The following is a 19,031-nucleotide window of genomic DNA, read 5'->3' on the forward strand; positions in this document are numbered from 1 at the left end:
GTAGTGTTGAAGTGGTCGGTGTGGTTGGAATGGAAAAAGATTTCTGGATAAGATTACCGAGCAACTTCCACACATGAAATTCATCTACTCATCACATATAAGCAAGCTATTTTAGCAAATCAATTAAAATGAAAGGATGCACAAGTGCTGTAGGGTGTCATTGATGTGACTTTTTAAAAATAAAATCTTTACAATGTAGTAGAAAACAGAATCAAATATAGAAGTGGAGTCTTTACAATACTTGGTAGTAAGATGGGAGAGTAGCTGTCATATTATTTGCACCACTTGAGGTTTACTGGTTATTCAGTGGGAGATCATTGAGAAGTGATATGAAAGTTGTTGCAGTTATGCATTTTTCTTTTACAGAATTAGAATTCTAATTTTGCTGACTTTTCTGTGATAACAGGTGCTTTCTTAACATATATTTTTGGAAAAAGAAACATACTTGATCTTTTTTTAAAAAATAATCATACTTACAGTGAATGAGAAGATAACTGCTTTTTGAAAGATCCATAGTATGGAGCGGACATTTTCATATTGAATGTTTGTTGTTATTTTCAAGTTGTGTGACTGTTGCCAAAGCCAATGTAATTGTAAAACTCTAGTTTCTGTATAATTTTAAAACTGCATAAAGCTGTATCTGAATGTTTTTTAAAACTTGAAACAGAATTTTATAACTTGTTATAAAATCTTCCAAATGAAATCTTTAAATAGATTAACAGTTTTTTTTTGTTAAAAAAAATAAAGGTGCTACATTTACCTCTTAGTTTTTAAGCATGACTGGTTGACACATGGGAAGATGGAAATTTACTAGCCAAATTTCAACAAAATCTTTTATAAAATTGGTGGTTGGGATTGAAAATTGAGTACTGTGATTTAATAAGCACAGCTAATGATGCTCTTCTTCCATTTGGATCTATTATTTTGTGAGGCTTCCCCCCCTCCATGACAACCATTATAGCTAAATATAATAATAACCTGAACATAGTACCAGATTTTCAAATGACTGTTTCATAAAGGGTGAAACGAAGCTGAAATACCAAGAATGACAAATATTTAATCTTATTATACTCTAAAAATCTTATTTTTCTTAGTGACAACAAGAATGTTTGAAAATTGTTGATAAATAAAACATTAAAGTTTACTTAAAAAACTGTTTATTTCTTGTTTATCTCATTCTTTAATACACCTATTACTCCATATGTTCTATAATACAAACATATATAATGTTTATTATATATAATACAAACGGTAGTATAAGTCTATAATTTATAAATAATTGTATATATTGGAGTATGGGCTTATATTTAATCAGTGCCCAGGCAGAGAAACAAACATGACTCAGAACAGAGGGATTTTAATCCAAGGAATTGGTTGCAAAAGTGTTGGAAAGTCTGGAGGAAAGAAAAGAAGGTGGCAGTGTTATTTAGCAATGAGCACCTGTAGGAAGCAGGCCTTCCCTGGTGGCTCAGACTGTAAAGAATCTGCCTGCAATGTGGGAGACCCAGATTCTATCCCTGGGTCAGAAAGATCCCCTGGAGAAGGAAATGGCAACCCACTCCAGTATTCTTACCTGGAAAATCCCATGGACATAGAGAGAAGCCTGGCAGGCTATAGTCCATGGAGTCACAAAGAATCAGACACGACTGAGAGATTAACACTAACACCTGTAGAAAGCAATGGAAAGTTTGGTTACCTAGAGCTTATGAGCACTGAGCTGCTGAGGAAGCTGGAGCACTGCTGAGGTTGTGAATGTTAGAATCGCCATGGCCACTGCTTCACGGGAAGCCAGGTAACCACACTCCTACTGACAGGGCAGGAGCCCAGGGGTCCACAGTTCCTCCAGTGCTGTTGAACTTGCCAAGGCTGGTAGAGCTTCCAGTCACCTGTGATGGCTGCTGCTGTTCTGCAACTGTGGTCCTATTGCTGCAGCCAGCAGTCCTGAGAGCCAGATCCCAAGATCTGTGCTACAAGATCTCTGTGCTACAGAGGCTGCTGAAACACCATTGCAGCGATTGCTGGTTTCAAAAACAGAAGGGAAAAAAATTCCCTTTAATCATCTGTCAGTGCTACCCATCCCAGGAAAGCAATCTAGGAAATGTAGTTTTCAGGTTCAGCCACATAAGAGAGCATGGAAGAGGTGGGAATGGAGTTGAGAACCAACAGACAAATGATCTACATAGAGTTCAAAATATTTTTACTGATAGGATGTATATTTTTAAAAATTAGAGAATCTACTGATGTAGAGTATAGGGGTAGTAGCTCAGTAGTAAAACCACATATTCCTCCAAATTTTATAACTTCTTTTAGAAAATAGATTGTGGTTTGTTATCTAAAGCTAGGGTTGTTTTTCAGGAGGTACACACTGGCAATAAGTCGTTTATTTATAGCCAGTATCTGTTTTGATTAGTAGTTACAGTAACATTTCTTACTGGTCTATGCCCATGCCTTTCCAGCTATAAATATTTTAGGTATCACCCACCACTGACTAAAAACTGCTCTGATTTATTATTTATTTCTATACACTCATTAATTTAACTTTAATAGGGGTTTCTCTGATAGCTCAGTTGGTAAAGAATCCACGTACACTGCAGGAGACTCTGGTTCCATTCCTGGGTCAGGAACATCCCCTGGAGAAGGGATAGGCTATCCCCTCCAGTATTCTTGGGCTTCCCTCGTGGCTTAGCTGGTAAAGATATGCCTGCAATGCAGGAGACTTGGGTTCAATCCCTGGGTTGGGAAGATGCCCTGGAGAAGGGAAGGCTACCCACTCCAGTACTGGCCTAGGGAATTCCATGGACTGTATATAGTTCATGGGGTTGCAAAGAATGGGACATGACTGAGCGACTTTCACTTCAGTTAAATGTAGCACCGGGGAAACTTCAGAATTTTTTTAAAATATAATATTTAACATTTTATTTTATAATAACTATTTTATAATATTTTATTTTCAAGTATATTGTAAACATTCAAACTGATATAGCATTAATTATTGAATGGCATATTGAATTAAATGCATTTATTGGTGGAGGGAGTATAGTTAAATAACTTTGTTTTATACAAAACCACATGAGTTTTATTAAAATATTAGCTTAAAGTGCTTTTCAGTTTATTTCAGTATCAAATTTTTGGGTATGACTTCATAAGTAATGTGTATTGAAGTCCCAGATCATTAAATTTCTAAAATGAAATCCACAATGATGATTTATTTCTTTCATAACCCTTTTCATAATTAATGCAAATTTAATTATGGGCAGTATTCTTCTCTTATTGATTACTAATAAAAGCTGTTTCCTGGTGAGACACTTATTTTATGTTCATATTTTACATAGATGATGTTGGGTGTATTATTTGTATTGTGGAAGGTCCATTTATTACATTTTAAGTGGTAAAATGTCACCAGATTGAAATAGAGGAGGACACTACATTTAATTTAAGAATAAGCCTAAATTTATAGCTATTCAACATAAAGTAGAATATGTTTTGATAATCTGATAATTTTGAAACAACCAATATAATTATTAAAGTATAATGCAATTCATTTCAAAATTTCTATTTCACAAGAATCCTGTAAATGTATCTGATACATTATACATTCTGATTGCATATACTCTGATTAATGAGGTTTTCCTGTGTTTGTTGTTAATAGAAATGAAGAAGATTGAGATTTTATGTAGATCCTTTTCCAAAAACTTGATATAACCTTATATGTTTCAAAGGTTATGGTTGTAAACCTGTAACTTATCAGGGTTAAAAGAGCTTTCTTAAAAATAAGAGATACCATTTCTACCTATTTTGAATTATCCCTGTGGCCTGTTGCCTCAGAGGAGCTAGCAGGCTCTTATCATGCTGACTCTATTATTAATAACTGGCTTCAATATTACTGGACAGATTGTTATTAATGTTTCCAACTCTTTAATCAAACTGGTTCCTGGTGTTTCTTTCATCCTGTTTGAAAGCTATTTATTTATACTCTGTTTTTCTTCATATCCTTTCTTTAAATTTTATTTTGAGATGTGTGTACTTTTTCTCAAATATGTTTAAAATAAATGTTGAAATTATCCGGGGAATATAGCTGTTCTCAGACTTGTTTCTTATCATTATTTTTTCTTCCCAAATTTCTTCCTAATCTGGCCAGTTTATTATTCTAGAAAATTTTGGGGTAGTTTTGTCAAGCCACTCCCTTTATTCCTTCAAATTCCATTTGGATTGAGTTTAGACCTGACTTCTACCACTTATTTGCTCCAAACTTTGGGCTCAGTTTCCTCATCTATAAATGAAAACATTAATAGTACCTTTCTTATAATGCTATGGGGAGGGGTAAATGAGTTACGTAGCACTAAGTACAGTTATGTAGCGTTAAGTGCAGTTATGTAGTACTACTTAGTTATGTAGCACTAAGTACAGTTCCTGACTCTCTGCAACAGTGGTAGCTTTTATTATAAGAATGCATCCTTACTAATAGTAGCAACTTTTTAGATGAGAACAATATGGAGTTTGAGATCTCCCTAACCTGCTGGACCAACAATGTCTATAGCAGTTAAGATACCTTTTTTATAACTTCTATGTAACTTTTATTTTTCCTGTGAAATACCCTCTGTAGTTTCTGTTTCTTTTTCCTTGTGCACTGAATATAATCTGTACATATGAATAAATTATTATGAAGGTGTTGAAACTTTAGACAGTTACTAACACTGTTCTGGATTGTTTAGGAGAGATTGAGCAGGGAGCAGACAGAGTTAATCTAGTATATATACCTAATGCATTTTTCTAGAGCCAGGGAGATATTGAGAATGACATTTTTATGTTTTTTAATTTTTTGATTAAAATTGTATTGATTGTATCATGAAAGTACTCTCCTCTAAATTTCTGAAGATATTCATGTCATTTAAGATCAGTTTATAGAGGTAGTATTTAATAACAACAATAATAGTCAATAATCTTATAATTCAGACAATCTCTGTGTCTTCTCACATGACCATATTTCTCCTGTGTATTTGTTGGGGGAAAAGGTGATTGACTTATATCCATATTCAAGTCATTCTATGTAGAAGAGTTTTGGCTTTTTACTATTCACTGTTCACCATTTACTGGCCACTATTCAAAGTGCCACTGGTCACTCCTTGCAACTCTGAAGTATGTACTGTCTCATTAAGAAGTGCCTATGTTTTCAGAGGTTATAGCATAATATGGCTGTACTTTGATTTTTCCATCTTAGTCCAGGTGGCACAGTGGTAAAGAATGCGCTTGTCAGTGCAGGAGACAAGAGGCCCGAGTTTGAGTTGGCAAGATCCCCTGGAGTAAGAAATGGCAACCCACCCTAGTATTCTTACCTGGAAAATTCCATGGACAGAGGAGCCTGGTGAGCTACTGTCCATGGGATTCCAGTCAGATGCGACTGAACGCATGTGCACGCACACACTCACACACACACTCGGACAAGCTAATAAACAGGGTTATGGAATATACCAAGCTTTCCACATTTGGAAAGAAGGTTTGTATTGTAAAAATGCAGACCTCTTAGAATTTCATATTAGGCAACACTTTGGAAAAAAACAACAAACAAACATCTGTGGCCACCTTGACATTGGGGAATTTCTCACTGTCCCCTCTTTCTTGTGATTCTCTTCTCTTCCTCCTCCCCTCTCATTTCTATGCTCCTCTACCTTCAAACTGTTATTTAGTTCTTCTGCAGCACACTTTAAACACACAAAAAGAATTATTCAGGTTTTACTCTTTGACCCTAACCAGCTTAAAAGCTATTTTTCTCAAAGGATATGGTTCCATTCCTACAAGGAACTCTAAGGCCAGTTTCAGACTTATGCTAGAACATATGTTGTAGATGTGAAAGAAATAATGGATAAGTAAAATGTCCATCATTGCAACATGACTCATATTTTCACTCCTCCCCTTTCTTTTCTTTATAATCTAGGCAATAAAGGTATCTTTTGGGAATGTTCTTGTGAACAATCTTAAGCTATTTCATTTTTTTTTCCTGTTTAGCTTCACATAGTATAAAAACATTAATGATCCCTGAGAAAGGACTTGGCAAAAGTATACCTGGGCTAGCATATGTATTGAGATGTTTTTGAGTTTAGTTGACTTGTTTTCAAAATTAAAAAAAAACTCCATCTTTTGTTTACTTTTGGAAGTATTCATTTGCCAGGTCAACAATCTCTGATCAAATTACACTGTAACCCTAAAATTAATGGCATTTGATGCTCCAGGGCAATAGGTATCACTGATTTCCACATCATTTAAGAAGTACATGTACTGTGCACTTGTAGAAGACTCTTTACTAGGCACCTTGGGGACAATGGACAAAATTTACTTAATGAATCTATAAGCCACACTGTTGGAGAAAAAGCTATCTTCAGTCTAACCTCAGTACCCACCCTGCAACACACACACACACACACGTCTTTCATAAGGCATATTTTAAATTTAGGTATATATGCTTGTTTTGTTTAATTTCACTTTAGTTTTTTGTAGAAAGTGCAGGAAGTTTAAGGCACTGCATTATATGGGATATTACAGGAAGTAGTGGCAAGATTATCTGCTTGTTCTAATATTATTTACGTGTCTGTCCCCCACCAGCCTGTGAAATCCTCACAAGCAGAAACTACATCACACGTATTATCTTCACTTTTCACTCTCAAGTATAGTAGTATGGCACATATTTGGGCACAGAATACGTGTTTAGTTAACACACAAAGATCAGAGTAGTTAAATTCTCTCTTGCAGAATAAAACTTTAGTGTAAAAGTCTTCAGAATATATCTAAATAGTTCAAAGTTAAAACCAACTATGTAAAAATCATAGGATATTATTCAGCATCTATAACAAATCATTTATAATTAAATCTTTGCTTTTCATGCCTCTCAGGCTACAGAAAACAAGAATTTTTAAATTATATTTTATATTATTATTTATTAATTATTTAAACAATCACTTGCATTAGTATTTGATATTTGAACTAGGGAAACTTTAAGAACTGTGTAGTTTCTTTCTTCCTTTCTTTTTCTTTTTTAAACACCGGGCTTTGAGGAGAATAATGTATAGGAACTGCATATAATGCTACTTCTTGTGTAGTCACCAAGTTGTGTTTGACCCTTTTGCAACCCCGTGTCTCTAGCCCACTAGGCTCCTTCTGTCCATGGGATTTTTAGGCAAGAATACTGGAGTGGGTTGCCATTGGGCTTTATGAATTGATAGCCTTATTGGTTACAAATTATTATATTTTCCACTTCAAGCAAATGGTTGCATATATTATGGACACTGGGAAACAAAGAAAGATGATTAAATGGATTATGTAACCTTTAAAAATAGAGTTCAGTTCAGTTCAGTTGCTCAGTTGGGTCCAACTCTTTGCAACCTCAAGAACTGCAGCATGCCAGGGTTCCCTATCCATCACCAACTCCCGGAGTCCACTCAAACCCATGTCCTTTGAGTTGGTGATGCCATCCAACCATCTCATCCTCTGTCATCCCCTTCTCCTCCTGCCCTCAATCTTTCCCAGCATCAGGGTCTTTTCAAATGAGTCAGCTCTTCTCATCAGGTGTTGGAGTTTCAGCTTCAACATCAGTCCTTCCAGTGAACACCCAGGACTGATCTCCTTTGAGATGGACTGGTTGGATGTCCTTGTAGTCCAAGGGAATCTGAAGAGTCTTCTCCAACACCACAGTTCAGAAGCATCAATTCTTTGGTGCTCAGCTTTCTTTATAGTCCAACTCTCACATCCATACGTGACCACTGGAAAAACCATAGCCTTGACTAGACGGACCTTTGTTGGCAAAGTAATGTCTCTGCTTTTTAATATGCTGTCTAGGTTGGTTATAACGTTTCTTTCAAGGAGTAAGCGTCTTTTAATTTCATGGCTGCAGTCACCATCTGCAGTGATTTTGGAGCCCAGGAAAATAAAGTCAGCCACTGTTTCCACTGTTTCCCCATCTATTTCCCATGAAGTGATGGGACCGGATGCCATGATCTTAATTTTCTGAATGTTGAGCTTTAAGCCAACTTTTTCACTCTCCTCATTCACTTTCATCAAGAGGTTCTTTAGTTCCTCTTCACTTTCTGCCATAAGGCTGATATCATCTGCTTATCTGAGGTTATTGATATTTCTCCCGGCAATCTTGATTCCAGCTTGTGCTTCTTCCAGCCCAGTGTTTCTCATGATGTACACTGCATAGAAGTTAAATAAGCAGGGTGACAATATACAGTCTTGATGTACTCCTTTTCCTGTTTGGAACCAGTCTGTTGTTCCATGTCCAGTTCTAACTGTTGCTTCCTGACCTGCATACAGGTTTCTCAAGAGGCAGGTCAGGTGCTCTGGTTTTCCCATCTCTTTCAGAATTTTCCACAGTTTATTGCGATCCACACAATCAAAGGCTTTGGCATAGTCAATCAAGCAGAAATAGATGTATTTCTGGAACTCTCTTGCTTTTTCCATGATCCAGCGGATGTTGGCAATTTGATCTGTTTCCTCTGCCTTTTCTAAAACTAGCTTGAACATCTGGAAGTTCATGGTTCACGTATTGCTGAAGCCTGGCTTGGAGAATTTTGAGCATTACTTTACTAACATGTGAGATGAGTACAATTGTGTGGTAGTTTGAGCATTCTTTGGCATTGCCTTTCTTTGGGATTGGAATTACTAAACACTTAAACCAAATGTACTGAGAGTTATGGGTGTAAATTAGAAGAAAAATTTGTACCATGCTATATTGGTAAGCAAGGTAAGATCAAGCGTCAAGATATGTTGGATTTGACTCATAACCACAGAATCTTCTGGGTAAATGAGGTTTGAGTTAGCATTAGATATTGGGAGACAATATGGTATAGAAATTAAATACATGATCTCTAAACCAGACAGGCTGGATTCAGGTCTCATCACTGTTTTGCTGTGTGATCTTGAGTAAATCACTTAACCTCTCTGTTTCTTCATCTGGAAAATGAAACTGAAAATAATGCTTACCTCATAGGGTCATTATTAAGATTTAGTGAGTTAATAAATGCAAAGTACTTATAGGAGTGCCTGGCACATAGTAAGGACTTAAGCATTAGCTATCATCATTATCATTATTATGTTAACCTGGTCAATTCCTTCCTTTTAAATTTAATTTAATTTCTTATGTGAAACTGAGAATGGCTACATGGCTTGCTGAGGTTACACAAAGTATTTGTAATAACACTGGGACCAAACCTAGTTCTTAACTTCCACCTTAGAATCTTTCTACAGGATGAAATTGCCCCATGGCATATCAACATATGAAACAATTTAGCTTAATAACTTTATAACTTCAGAGCCTGGTAGTCAATTAGGATTATTGTTTCATGTGGTGCAATGGTTAATTTAATACATGGGTCACCAGTTCCAGCAGGGAAAGTGTATCTTGAACTCTAGAAAGTACTAAGAATATGTCACTTATTGTGCTTGGAATCTAGTAAGGTATGCAGATATGGAGAAACTGTTGAGATGTTGTGCATTTTTCACTAAGCCAAAATATTTGTTTTTCTTTTTTAATTCAACTAACTGGTTGTTCTTTAGAAAAGGTGAATAGACTTCATGGTCCTTTACATTCCTTTTGGTTTCTGTTGGTAGAAATCAAAGACTGTCTTCTTATTCTCCTTGGGTTTGAAAAGGTACTTTTAAACAAAGGAATTGATGCTTATACAGTGAAGTAGTTTTGTTTATGCAAAGGAACACATCCTACTTTGAGAGAGAAACCAAATAAAAAGGATGATTTTACAGTTAATATACTTAATTATTGGTGCCTAAATGCAGAGTTTGAATAGGTCAGAATAAGTTACATTTTTCATTTTTATATAAATTTTCTTTAGAATATTTAGCCTCTATTGTACTGTTCCTAAGTACTCTCTAAGTGACACACAGCCAAACTGTACAGAAATATTTTAAGAAAGGTGGCTATCTAGGTACACAGGCAGAGGCTAGTTTAAAAAACTGGGAGACAAGGAGAAGGGCTTGAAACTAGTTCTATTTTCTGATCTTTGTAATTCCATGGCTGCAAATGTATCACTTATGGGAGAAAAGGCACCTGGGAGTGGGGGAAGGGGTGGGGAAACACGTGATGGGGTAAGGAGTGCAGTATCAGCATTATTTTGGTTCAAGCAACATGTAGCGAAAAAAAAAAAATGATTAGAGGCATCAGACAAAGAAAACCATTTTTTTCTTTTCTTTTAAGGAAGCTTTATTTAGAAGCATTGATTATTTTTATTTTTTCCTCCTAATAAAAGAACAAGGGGTTTCTGCTGTGGTTTCAGATCCATATTCTATGTAGTCTTGTCCTGCTTGTGATGGAAGCTTCTTGTGGGATTTATTTCTGTTGTTGAAACACTATGTACTATATGCATTGCACCTGTTCACACAAAGTACATGGCACTGTGATGTTTGTACAGATAGATGCTTCAAATAAGAAACCGATCTGCCTTCTTCTAGAGTACCAATCTATTAGTTACTTAATTCAACTGAATTCTTTTTCTGTCTGCGATTTTGCTTATGGTCTTGATTTATTTACTGAGGAATGATTTCTTCTTTGAGTTATCAGTTTTGTCTGAGATCAGTTTTCCTATTGTATGGAGTCTGTTTCTTTCAGAGCCTCCTTTAAGACTGCTTTGACTTTAAAATCATTACTAGGCTTTTGTCAGAGCAGATTTGTTGACACTCCTTCCACATTAAAAAAATAAATTTATAAGATTGCACAAATAGGCTATGTATTTCACTATTTCCTGCTAATATGCAAAAAATGTATTTATGATAATTACATGTACTGTATGCCAGAACTGAAACAATGCATTCCTCATAATGGAGCATAAATAAAGAAGGTGGAGCCAGCTGCTCTTAAACTGTTTATTTGCAGCAGTAATGCTATAGAGAATATACCTTTTTCACTCTGTTAGTCTGGCAATACTGAACCTGTTGCTGCATTAGACGAGTTGCATTTTGCTGGATAGGGGAAGGAAGGCTGTCTGCTGTCTGGTAGGAGGGCTTTGTCTGTGCCTTTCTCTCTCTGTTTCTTTCTGTTTTTCTTTCTCTCTCTCTCTCCTCTTCTCTCTCACTCGCTTGCTCTGTCTCTGTCTCTCTCTCCCTCTCTGCCCCCCCTCCCTCCCTCTCTCTTGCTCTCTCTCTCTTCCCGTCTCTGTGGTTTGTAAGGTAGGTTGCAGTGTGTGTATATACACAACATCAAGAGCAGGAAAATGGACTCATTAGGGAGGCAGGCAGTCATTACCACTCACACTGTACTTCCAGGGAGACACCGATTATGAGAAGAGAAACTCAGCGCTGGGGAAGAAGGTAGGGCAGACAACTTTCAAAAAAAAAAAAAATCCTGCTCCCTCAATCCCCCCTCTACCTATCATCTCCTTTAGCCCCCATGCTTTTATTCTTTCTCCCTTGAATTTTAATTTCCAGATTTAAGTTTGACAGAGCTATTGCTAGCTTAAAATTTGGAATATCTCTAGGAGGCCTATCCTCTACTAATTTTCTTCCTACTTATTTAAGGGTGTGCCCTTGTGATTTAGTTTAATTACTTTAAAAATAATTACAAACAAACCTATTTTTCTCACTAAAGTTCCAAATAAATCAGTATCTTTCACTCTTTTAAAACAGACCCCTCCGTATGTTTGTCAGTCTCTTTGCTTTTCTTGTCTGTTTATGCAATTCCATCTGTCTGTCTATATATCATGTTGTCCTTATTTATTGCAAACTGGGTTTTGTTAGTTATGTGCCAATGAGTTTTAGCTGCAGTGACAGCGTGGGTATTACTAAAGTGAGACTCTTGTTCTTTGTTTTACATTGAAGTTTAAAGTCCATATTTACAGTTTAAATCCTTGAAGCAGTTTAAATACCTTTTGCCAGTATATTTATTTGATGGCATTGGCCATAAGGTGAAAGGTTGTCACTAAGGGTGGGTAAAAATCTAGTAATTATTTTTATTATTACATACTCCTCTATATTACATCTGGGGATGTATTTTGAAAGGAATAAGTTATTCTGTTTTGTAACTTTTATTTTGCAGATAAACTTTTACATTTATAGTGCTATCACTGTGGTTAGTAAGAATGCAAACTTTCTTAACAAGTTTTTATCTTGGGACAGTTTCCTTTTAGTATGTTACTGTTTATTATGCTTGGGGAGGGAGGAGTCGGGGGCTGGCCATCTTTTTACAAAGTGGAAGCTATGAAGTGTATCAGGCCATCTTGTGCAACAACTGTAAGTATTCATTTAACATTTCGGGAACTATAAATAATATATTTGTTAGTTCAAGCATAGTTTTGAGGTGCTTTCTTTTTCCTTTATTATTTATTTTTCTTTTTTATGGTGGGAAAAGTTGCCTTCACAACTAGCTGACATTGTTGAAGAGTTTTCCCAGAACAGTGTTCTTTGATTCAAAGAAGTAGTTAAATAGGTCCATTTGAAATGGTCTCCTTAATGGAATTTTATTTGGGTTTGTCCGAAAGTAAAACTGTTACTCCTTTGACAAACATTAAGTCAGGTGGTAAGATACACAAATATTTTCAGCATACACATAGCAATGATAGAAAAATGGATGCTAATCTATAGAGATCTTTGATAGTAATAATCACCTTTTTCATAATAAATTATTTAATAGAAGTGACACTTTTTTTTTTAAATTCCATTGGGCCTCCCTGACTACACAAAGAAGTCCATAAAGCAATATTCTTAACCCCCCTGGGATGCTGGAGCAGATTCCCAAACACATTCTCGTTGTTCAAACCTAGTAAAATGTTTATTAAAAATCCATTATTCCAAGAAGATGGTGAACTTTTGATACTAAAAGGTTTTTTCCCCTTTCTTTTAAAAAATTTGTTCAGAGACTTTTAATTTGCTTGTATTACAAAAACTGTCTTTTAAGCTGGAAGGCCAGCTTTGACCAAGAGTAGTACAGATGCTAAAGACAGTCAGGTCCTGTCAGGGATTTTTTTAACCCTGAAGGTCTAAAGGGGAACTTTGAGGGAACCTACTGAAAGTGTATGTTCATATGGTATGCAATATATGGTGTTTCAAATGTGATTTTTTTTTTCCCATTTGAGACTTTTGACCCAAACATTTGTTTAAAAACTAGTGTCAAAGTGTGTGCATGTCTGATGCACCTGTCATTTTCTATATTAATATTATGAGAACTACCTAAAATTTGAATCTTTTAAGAAGAAATCTTTACTATATCTCTTGACTAATAATTCTCTTTTTCTGTACACATGTATATGAACAGATACTTGTGTGCACGTGCGTATATATTTATGTACATATTTTCATACGTGTGTGGATAAAGGAAACAGATTCTTTGAGGATATGACATCTTAAAATTTTATGTTAAGCATATTTAGGTTAATTAGAAGCAAACAAAAAAAATAGGTTTTTAAGAGAAGATGAAAATTTCCTTTAACCTTCTAGAAAGAGTAACAGTAAACATTTAGTCATTTTTATGGTTGGTTTGATTTTTAGAATGTGTATATATTTTCTTTTGCATTATAATTCTGAGCCTTCAGTAGATCTAAAATATTTTTAGCATGAAAAATAATCACAGCCTTTTCTTGGAGGGACTGTCACAATCTAAATACGGCAGGACATTATAAAATGTGCATAAGTAAACTTAAAACCAGTGTATTCTACTATATAGGGATTTGGAAAGCTGAAAGGCTTGCATCACAGGAGGGCTATAGAGTGCCAGAAGAATTCATTAACCAGCCTTACTGGTTATGGTGGGCTTTTCCTATCAGCATATGAAATCTGCCTGTTGAAAGCCCGAAGTCTTGGTCAGGTCACAGTATGTTTCGTTTTAATGTTGGAGCAGACAGTTATCTAACACACCCACATGAGGAAGTGTTCTAAAGCAGTTATTTCATGCTTTGCCATGCCCTGTAGCTAAAACAATTTGGTATTGAGTGACGTGTTATGTGCTTTTTAACTCCTATCTGATGAAAATCAGTTTTGACTCCTTGAAAAGGACCAAAATAGTGGAATGCAAGGCAACGTAATTCAAATGCCAAGCACATGTTAGTTTAAACTTTTTTCTTTAACTTAAGGGGAGAATCACTATGGTCATTTTTAATATAAAGACTATATAGTGATTTCTTGGATTGTACTCATTAAGATTTCAAGACTTTTGGATACTTTTCTTCCTCACATTTTTTTCTCCAGAAGCCTACATTCATCAAAGGAATAGCAGCTGCATATTTTTCCCTGAAATGTGAACAAATAAATGGTATTCCTGTTTATTTATCTATTTTTGAATTTTAATGATTAGTCCTTGTGCTAATTAACAAATTCCCGTATTCATAAAATCTGGCACTTCATAAATATCCAATTGTGTGATTATCTACACATGTTCTGGCTTTCTATAAATATAGAAATTATCAGTGGCTGTGTTCATGAACTTACCCAAGCTTGAGTAGCGGCTAGTCCTGCTGCCACAGAGGAGCCAAGTTCAGACCCTGAGCAAATGCATTGCCCCAGGGTCTGGCAAGGTGTGTAGAGGCAGCATCTGGCTGATACTGCTAACTAGTGATCCTTTCTGGCAAAGGAAGCACTGATGTTGACATTCTTTGAATGCCACTAGTTCCAGCCTTCTTCAGTCCCAAGGGTGGCCTCTTTTAAGTCTAAAACTTGATAATAGATATTAGAGCTGACTTGTCTTGGAGGCCACTTTAGAAACATATTTTAGCAAACTACATTTTTCAGTGGAAAATGTACTTTATTAAACTTCTACAAAGGAATAAGCTAGTACTTCACCTTAAGGTCCTTAGCCAGTGAGAATGTAATTAGCATGAAAAATTGCATAGCACTGAAAAGAAAACTTAAATATTTTCATTTATATGGCCATGTAACTATCACAAGCACATAGAAATCATATACTGCTTGCATAGTAATAGTTCACCCCACATCAAGGGCAATAAACACTAGCAATTGTGCAAGTTTGTACATCTAAGAGTTATTATTCAATTAGAAATCAACCCTTTTATATGATTTTTTTTCATGTTGTATAAGCCATTTTGGTTAGCTTATGCAACACTGGGTATTATTTATAATGTTTCTAGAGTCAGCATTGGCCATTTGATTCTTTGCTCCAGACTTTCAAATTACATATGCAATTCCTAGTTTATTTGGCAAAAACTTGGTGAATTTTGCAGTTTTCTTGAAAACCAGTCTTTCATGCATTTTCATTGCTTACATAATTTCTAGCATTTTGCAGAATCCTCAGGGATTATAACCAATGGCAAATAACTAGCAAAATCCTTTCAATTCTTTACCAAAAACCCAAGGGCAATATCTGTATCCTAGAATTCCTAGAGAAAGTCTAAATTCATGTATTTTCCTGTAACATAGATATTATATATTTAATTATCAAATAACATTGATGTCAGTTATGTTTAATGTATCAAAATAGATTCTTTGAGCTCTATTACTTCTAATGTCAATGTAGGCTGTGGGAAGAAATAATGCCATCTATTATTACCATCATGTATGTGTAACCACTACAGCAGATGTTAGAAACAACATTCAAGGGCCTATAAGAAAAAAGGGCTTTTCTGCCACTCTAGCTGTTCAACTGTAATAATGAATAAGTGGTGTGCTATTTCCACACTAAACTGTGGAAAAATTATGCTTGACTTTGGCTTCATAACCTCTTCTCTACTCTAGGATCTAGCTTTTTTTGTGATTCTACAGTTTGCTTGAAAATAATCAGCTTGAGGACATGGAACTTGCCTTTCTGGAATCTTTTGACACTCAGTTGAACCTTCAGCTTAGGGTATTCTGTAGTTCAGTTAACCAGTGCAACCCTTATATAATTGCTTTAACTTAGGGAAAGTTAGCTACTGACTTCCAAGTGAGTATGCTGAGAAAGGAGCAAGGGCTAAATTCATTGATCCATCTACTTACCAGATGGAAACTAAAGGTATTATTACTAATTTCTGAATATGAAGTGTTACCTTTGAAACTTTGATGGGAAGGGTGGTAATTATTGTACTTTGTGTTTATTTTCTTGATACTACAAGTAATTTTGCCACTGCATAATTCTGTCATGAGATATGATGAGTTCAACATACATATTACATATTATGCATTTAAAAATGTTAAGAATTTATTTGAAAGCTTTACATAATAAATAACTAATGTAAGAATTTGCATTCAAAAAAATATAAAGTTGTTTAATAGAGTTTCGGGTTTTTGGAGATTAAAAAGATGTCCAATACATTGAAAATAAAAATGGTAATAATTATTCATCTTAATATATAATAGTGTTATTTCATTTTTTAGAAAATTTCCATCTAAACTTTTTTTAAAAACCACATTTGAATTTAAATTATTTAAATTTTAGTTCTCTCTAATGTTTAGAAGGCTATAGTTTTTTGTTAAATGAACCTGAATATTTGCTGTTTTTTCCTTTTCTTTCAGAGATGTTCTCTGAATTGCTATTGTAATCAAATTATGACTTGTTGACAAATTTCTTCTATAGTATGAGCTTCTTTCCATAAATGAAATGCAAGTGGGAAAAAGTTAAAGGAATGTTGTCAGTTTGCTTAGGTACCAAATTAAAACTAAGTAAAAAAAAAAACAAAACTATTACTAGCAGAAAACTATGAATCTCTTAGGTGATGTAATTTTTCTGGGAGATAGTATGCATGTATATGAACACTGTATGATTATTAATATAAACAAAATCCCCTTATTTAGACACCAAGACATTTAAGTAATAAGAATATGGTCCTATCTTTTATTGTTTAAATAGGAACTAGGCAAATATAGGGGCTTCCCTGGTGGCTCAGAAGTTAAAGGTCTGCCTGCAATGCAGGAGACCTGGGTTCAATCCCTGGGTCAGGAAGATCCCTTGGAGAAGGAAATGGCAACCCACTCCAATATTCTTGCCTGGAGAATCCCATGGAAATAGGAGCCTGGTGGGCTACAGTTCATGGGGTCGCAAAGAGTCGGACACGACTGAACAACTTCACTTTCACTTTCAGGCAAATATAGGTAATCTCAGGGATGGCTTTATATGGTTGGTTTGTTGTTGTTTTTTTACTGTTTTTGAATACTGGACACACTAAAATTCTTTTTGACCCAATAAACGTACTTTGGGTCTGCACATATTTACTAACATCTCCATCTTCTGGGTTGTTTTCACTTGTCACCCCAGCTTTATATTGGGCAAAAAGAGCTGAAATCGTTCTTACTTTTTCTAGTTGTTCAAATCAACAAAAAACTTTATCCCTTCACCTCATCTCTAGAGGAGAGAAGAACAGAGATGATTAAGAAGCAAATGAAGATAAGAATATGTATAAGTAAAGCTGAGGGTGAAGGGAAAGGGGCCTTTTGAAGCTTCTAAATGTGTAAGTGCAATGAAAGAAAAAGACTTTCTCCTCAACACTCAATAAAAGCCACCTGACCTGTTGGACACAGCATTTTCTTCTCCCTATGCCTGTTTTAAAAAAACAGATTTACCTAAATTCTCCTTCTCCTCCAAGAAAGAGTCCAATGGTACCACCAAGAGAAGATCACAGGAGAGAAAGTCGTAAGGAATCACATTTCTAATACGTTCACTGCCAGATTTTCTTCATACTGTTTTCCTTTTAAGCCTTGGGTTAGGGATTATGAGCAGACTTTCCTAGTTGGTAAACCGATTTCATTTTTTTTTTTTTTTTTGGTAAGAAGCTTCCCAACAAAGCATTCCCAAGGCATGCCACAGAAGAGCATCGTGAGTTTAATCAAAACGGGTAAAGTGATTGAATAAGTTTATGTGCATGTGTGTGTGTGTTTCCTCTCTTAAAATAAAATTAAATGCTTTTCATATGAAATGAAACAACAACAACTCTAAACTTCATGTCAGTCTGAATGGATTTAGATTTCTTTTTAGAGTAGCTTTCTGAAATCATTTTTGTATAGTGGTTTTGAGCAGCACATTCTATTCCCTGTCCACTTGGTTCTTCAGGTTTTAAATGTTAAATAAATGTGAATAATTCCTTAGTTTAAAAAAAAGCATGCTCTTTTGATGGGCTCAGAATATACCCATAAATATAAAGATGTGCTAGGACTTCTTTAAAATACTATCAGCTTAGCATGAAAATACATGAGTGAAAGTTTTAGGAACTAATTTTTTTCCTAGTATGTTGAGAGAAACCCTATGGTGTGGTAAACAAACCAAACCAACCAACCAACCAAACAAACAAACAAAAGACAGTGTCTTAGAGAACCGAGGCATCAACTAATGTCAAAAAGGATTTAAAGTGGTTGAATTGCAGATCTGGTTTCTAGTCCTAACTGATTATATGACTGAATAAATCATAATCTCTCTGTTCCTCAGTTTCTTTGCCTGTAAAATGAAGGATAAATTTCCTTATTAGGTTTTCTTTTATCTTAAAAACTGTGTGCATTTATTATAAATTATATATATATATATGCAATTCTGCTTGCATTTTCTACCTACAAATCACAAATATATGGAGAGAAGTTTAGGTTGGCAATAATGGAAGAATAAAGGCAATTTAGGTGATCTAAGAGACCACACACACACTTTAATTTTTTGGCTGTTGTTGTCCTCAGCTTAAGTAGATATCACAATATATTATTAGGGCTAATTAATAATTCAATGAATGCAGTATACCAAAAGTTGTCATTTTTCAGACAAAGTGACGTGATTGGATGGTTGGATAAAAAAGCTACTTTTAACTGAATGAAGCACAGTATGGTTACTACGGCTCCATTCCTCTTCAGTGGCCACTAGGTGGAGAGGTGGTCCATGTCCATGGCCTTGCCGGTGGTAAACAGCTCGCTTCCAACTTTCTATTAGCAAAGCTGCACTACATGCATTTGAACGAATCTGTGAACATACACATAACATTTTGCAGAAACCATCAGAGGGTATATTCTCTTATATACAGGCATGATGTGGTAGTCATGAAATGCAAAATGATTTGCTCCTTCTTTGACCACTATTAATGTTGGTGGACCTAGGAGAAGGCCAGATTAGGACTCAGGTTTTAGTTGTCGCAATAGGG

At 35.3% G+C, this 19,031-nt stretch overlaps 1 protein-coding gene across 18 annotated transcripts in view; it reads left to right on the plus strand.

Annotated features, from left to right (window-relative positions):
• ZBTB20 (zinc finger and BTB domain containing 20) overlaps nt 1–19,031 on the plus strand; it is an 838,376-nt gene that overhangs the window by 37,184 nt on the left and 782,161 nt on the right. For 4 of the 18 annotated variants that reach the window (XM_040224159.1, XM_040224336.1, XM_040224186.1 and 1 more), the window contains exon 1: nt 8,603–11,310. The exons of the other annotated variants lie outside the window; for them this stretch is intronic. The gene's annotated coding sequence lies outside the window, so the exon portion shown is untranslated. Of the gene's footprint in view, nt 1–8,602; nt 11,311–19,031 lie in introns of those variants that run through there. 18 annotated transcript variants of the gene reach the window in all.

Source organism: Oryx dammah, unplaced genomic scaffold (assembly GCF_014754425.2).
Source record: "Oryx dammah isolate SB20612 unplaced genomic scaffold, SCBI_Odam_1.1 HiC_scaffold_2, whole genome shotgun sequence".
Classification (NCBI taxonomy): Eukaryota; Metazoa; Chordata; class Mammalia; order Artiodactyla; family Bovidae; genus Oryx; species Oryx dammah.